This window comes from Arvicanthis niloticus, chromosome 29 (assembly GCF_011762505.2).
Source record: "Arvicanthis niloticus isolate mArvNil1 chromosome 29, mArvNil1.pat.X, whole genome shotgun sequence".
In the NCBI taxonomy this organism is placed as follows: Eukaryota; Metazoa; Chordata; class Mammalia; order Rodentia; family Muridae; genus Arvicanthis; species Arvicanthis niloticus.
In genome coordinates, this window is record NC_133437.1 from 15,288,346 (window position 1) to 15,293,910 (window position 5,565).

Below are 5,565 nucleotides of genomic sequence, written 5' to 3' on the forward strand. Positions count from 1 at the left end.
GAAAGAAATCAGGGAAATGACACCCTTCACAATAGCCACGAATAAAATAAATTATCTTGGAGTGAATCTAACAAAGCAAGTGAAAGATCTGTATGACAAGAACTTCAAGTCTCTCAAGAAAGAAATTGAAGAACATCTCAGAAGATGGAAAGATCTCCCATGCTCCTGGATTGGCAGGATTAATTTAGTAAAAATGGCTATCCTGCCAAAAGCAATCTACAGATTCAATGCAATACCCATCAAAATTCCAAATCAATTCTTCATAGAGATAGAAAGAGCAATTTACAAATTCATTTGGAATAACAAAAAACCTAGGATAGCGAGAACTATTCTCAACAATAAAAGAACCTCTGGGGGAATCACCATTCCGGACCTCAAACTGTACTACAGAGCAGTAGTGATAAAAACTGCTTGGTATTGGTACAGAGACAGAAAGGACGATCAATGGAACAGAGTTGAAGACCCAGAAATGAACCCGCATACCTATGGTCACTTGATATTTGACAAGGGAGCTAAATTCATCCAGTGGAAAAAGGACAGCATTTTCAACAAATGGTGCTGGCTCAACTGGAGGTCAACATGTAGAAGAATGCAAATTAATCCATTCTTATCTCCTTGCACAAAGCTCAACTCCAAGTGGATAAAGGACCTTCACATAAAGCCAGGTACACTGAAAATATTAGAAGAGAAGTTGGGGAAGACCCTCGAATACCTAGGCACAGGGGAAAAGTTCCTGAACAGAACACCAATGGCTTATGCTCTAAGATCAAGAATCAACAAATGGGACCTCATCAAATTGCAAAGCTTCTGTAAGGCAAAGGACACTCTCAACAAGACAAAACGGCAACCAACAGATTGGGAAAAGATCTTTACCAATCCCACATCTGATAGAGGGCTAATATCTAATATTTACAAAGAACTCAAGAAATTAGACGCCAAACAACAAAATAACCCCATTAAAAAATGGGGTACAGAGCTAAACAAAGAATTCTCAACTGAGGAAACTCGAATGGCCGAGAAGCACCTTAAGAAATGCTCAACATCCTTAGTCATCAGGGAAATGCAAATCAAAACAACACTGAGATACCACCTCACACCAGTCAGAATGGCTAAGATCAAAAACTCAGGTGATAGTAGATGCTGGCGAGGATGTGAAGAAAGAGGAACACTCCTGCATTGTTGGTGGGGTTGCAAGCTGGTACAACCACTCTGGAAATCAGTCTGGCGGTTCCTCAGAAAATTGGACATAGCACTACCTGAGGACCCAGCTATACCACTTCTGGGTATATACCCAGAAAATGCCTCAACAAATAACAAAGACATATGCTCCACTATGTTCATAGCAGCCCTATTTATAATAGCCAGAAGCTGGAAAGAACCCAGACGCCCTTCAACAGAGGAATGGATACAAAAAATGTGGTACATTTACACAATGGAATATTACTCAGCTATTAAAAATAATGAATTCGAGAAATTCTTAGGTAAATGGATGGATCTAGAAAATATCATCCTGAGTGAGGTAACCCAATCACAAAAGAACACACATGGTATTTACTCACTGATAAGCGGAGATTAGCCCAAAAGTTTGAAACAACAAAGATTCAACTACCAGACGACACGAAGCTCATGAAGAAGAAAGAACAAGTGAGGATGCCTAGGGCTTTCTTAGAAGGAGTAACTAAATAACCAAGGGAGCAAATATGGAGACAAAGTGTGGGTCAGAATCTGAAGGGGGGGTTGTAGGGAGACCATTGTGTCTGGGTATTCATTCCATAGGCAGTCACCAAAAATAGACACTGATAGGGATGTCAGGATGGGAAAGCTGACAGTAGCCTGATAAGGCTGTCTCCTTAGAGGTCTCTCAGAGTCGGACATACCCAGAGACAGATACCCACAGCTATCCATTAATCTGATCAAAGTTCCCAATGGAGGAGTTAGAGAGTAAATTGAAGGAACCGTGAACCGTAAGGGCTGGTGGCCCTGTGAGGAGAGCAAGAATACCAACCAGCCAGAGCTCCCCAGGGTCTAAACCACCAGCCCAGGAGCACATTGGGAGAGACACATGACTCCAGCTGTATATGTAGGGGAGGATGGCCCTGTTGGGCATAGGTGGGAGACAAGATCATTGGTACCCTGAAGGCTGAGCACTGAGGGGGGGGGATCTGAGGGTGGGGAGGGAGGCTGGGGGTAGGTGGGTAAACACCTACATAGAGGCAGGAGGAGGGGGGATGGGATAAGGGGTTCCTGGGTGGTGGGGGAAATATGGTAAGGGGATAAAATTTGAAATGTAAATATTATATCCAATAAAAGAGGGGAAAAATAGAAAAGCGGTTAGAACCAACATTCTTAATAAAATGTCAGCCCTCTTTAAAAAAAAAAAAACTATCTTGATACTAAAATTTGTTTTGAGAATTGTATATTGCAGAATGATCAGCCTTGGTGTATCTACTCAACAAGCAAGCTGGGCAGACCTGCTCAAACCTCTGAGGTCCGTGAATTCCATCTGGAGGCAGCGAAGACACAGCATCAGAGGATTGTCAACTTGCTTTCCCCCCCACTCCTCTTCTAATATCTCAACACCCATAATCAGCTTGAAGAAGCTAATGATGAGTCAGCGCCCCTATTCCCTGGGCATGGGGACTAAGGTGGTAAATGTTGGGCTGTCTCCCTAGGGAAAAGTAGTGGTTTTGTCGGAATAGAGAGGATTAGCTAGGGTTTATTGCATAGCCATAACCTATTAGTAGAAATCTGTATAATTAATATCAAGATGAAGATATAAATTCTTAAATGGCACCAATTTACTTTGTTTACAAATTTTAAGGTTTTCATTGGCATGAGCTTCTTAGTGATATAAGAGTGAGATGAATATTGTTACTCTCATAGGCATTGTACCAGTATAACACACTTAGGAATACAAAGCTTAGACCCAGTCCTTCTTTAACTTTTTTAACTGATTTGAGATGGTCAGCCTGTGAGTTAAGGGACTATAGCAAATTCATGACTTGGAGTTTATTATAAGGGTGTTCTCTATGTTTTACTTAGAAATAGCTGAGTGGAGTTAACAGGCAACAGTCCAGATTACCTTACATGGATAGCTGGTTTTCAAAACATCAGAAATCCTTAGAATTGACATGACAAACATTTCAGTATTAATGTTCATTTTCATTAGAGACCTGTCTGCTCCTGACAGCTTCCTATGTTAAATTCTAAGAAGAAATTGAGCATCCTTGGAGTTACTCCAGTTGTGGTGAGACAGCCACTAGGCAAGAATTGCCACTTTCCTTCTACAGACAAATTACTGTCCAGAAAAGGACACACTTGCAGAATAGTCGACTGATTATATCTGCCTAGACAGAGTAATCAGCCCTTAATAATTCTGCAGCACTAAGGTCTGTCAGATGATCCTGGGCCAGAAGGCAGAAGAACAGATGCTCCAACGTTTTGAAGTAGAGCGAGTGTCCAGGTGTTCAGAGGTCTCTATAAATTGGCTAAGTTTTAGAAGCTATGCTTTGTGCTTCCCACAATTATAGTCAACTCAGTCATTCTGGATTTCTGACGGGGTTGAAAACTTATAGCTATTTACTTTGAGAGAAAAGATCTGAGTGTATGGTCATCAGCTGACATTCATCCTAAAGCCAAGGAAAAAGCCAGGTTCAGAACTAAGTGTTTTAGTTAGGATAGATGACAGAGGTGCTGGTTAGTCAACAAAAGGATGGACTGGGTATTAGGACTATCTTGTACCTCACTGGTACAAATTGGCATAATTATGCTCTAATTGTATTTTGAGAGAAAAGTTTCCTTTTAATAGGAAGGGTGATGTGTAGGAGGAGCTAAGGTGGGAGGAGTACTGAGAGGAAGAAAAGGAGTAAGAAGAGGAGAAGAAGAAGGAGAGGAGAAGCTAGGTGATGAAAGAGAGATAGAGGGGGGAGACAGGGAAGCAGATGTTCATGTATCTCCACCAGTCAAAGATAGTTGATATATCTAGGTTGGGTAGTGGGTTACACCTCTGATTGAACAATACCAAACTTATAAAGCCTATGATTAACATTTCTTAAAAAAATGTATAAATGCAAAAAGGAAAAGGGGGCATGGGATAGGGGTTTTCTAAGGGGGGGGGGAATGGGGAAACAGGATGGTATCTGAAGTGTAAATGAAAGATCTAATAAAAAAAAAATCCAAAAAAAAAAAAAAAAGAACTTTAAATAATGTAGGTTTTGAAAAACTTCTAAGCATATACATACATCATAGGTTTCTCAGGTTAGAGTCCATGGCTCGTAGAGCACATGCCTTCCAATTCCTGAGAGACTGATGTACACCCCTCAGACAGTGAAGCATTTGTGTTTGTGTTTCTCTGTGTGCTCCCTTAGTAGTCAAAAAAGCATGAAAACTTGACAGGACAATTAGTCTTAGACATTAATCTTGTATAACCTGTATAACATGTAAATAACATTGTATCCTGACAACTACAACTGTATTGATCCTGGAAAGTGCCATTATATTTAGGCTTTTCATAAAGGTACAAAAAATCTGAATGTTCTCAACAAAATTGTCCCAGCCTCAGTTGTGCTGTGGCTTCTCACACCTGACCTGATTTCATTCCTTGCAGCCATATCAGGTGACCTTGGCCCAGGAAGTAATGCTGAGATCACTACATGAAGCTGTTCTTCCCAGCAACACCCTCTTCTCTTACCACTCCATCAATCCCAGAAGCCCAAGCTTAGGCTCTGTATCTAAGGAACCTATCCCCATATAATGCCATTCCAATAAACTCACGGTATCATCTGTTTGTTCCTCATAGTAATTCTCAGAGAGAGCCATTTATAGAGGAGGAAACAGGAGAGAAGAAAATTAAAGTCCCATAGTAGTAGGGTGAGAATCACACTAAGGCAGTGTGATTCATTAACTACACAAGTCATATATGCCGAGTCAAGTGTGTGCCCACTGGCAGGAAGCATGGTGATGCTCTCCATGGGTGTTTGCTGTGGGATGTAGCGGTGAGTTACACTAATCCACTTTGGTTCCCTGCGAATCACATACCTGCACCCACCCAGGAGCTGTCTTTGGATCCACAAATGAAAGACATATACACACATTATCTTATTTTTAAATGCCTTGGCTACCTCAAAGGCTAGGCATTCCTAAACCTTCCCCTGCTATCTCAGGCCCAATCAGGTAAGTGGGAAATTTCACATGGCTGGATGGCTTTATTTCCTGCCACTCCTGTGTCCCATCCATCAACCCCGAATCGGTGTCCAAGCCCAACTCAAAGGGTCCTGCCTGTGCCCAGTCATTGGCTATTGGCATCTTAATTGATCAATCAAAAATGATTTGGGAGCAAGGAACAAGCAGATTCCCAATTGAATCAAAGCATTAAAACTAATCTCTAACAGTGGGAGATGTTGCTGTTGCATGCTACCCATTGACTCATGAGAATATTTAAAATTCTGAAATGTATAATATAGTTATGAATATTTATTAGTTCCATACACTCTTCAAGGGCAGGTAGAGGAAAGCCTGGCTTCTTTCTTATCAATGCAGCAATAGAGATTCATTTGAAAGATGAAA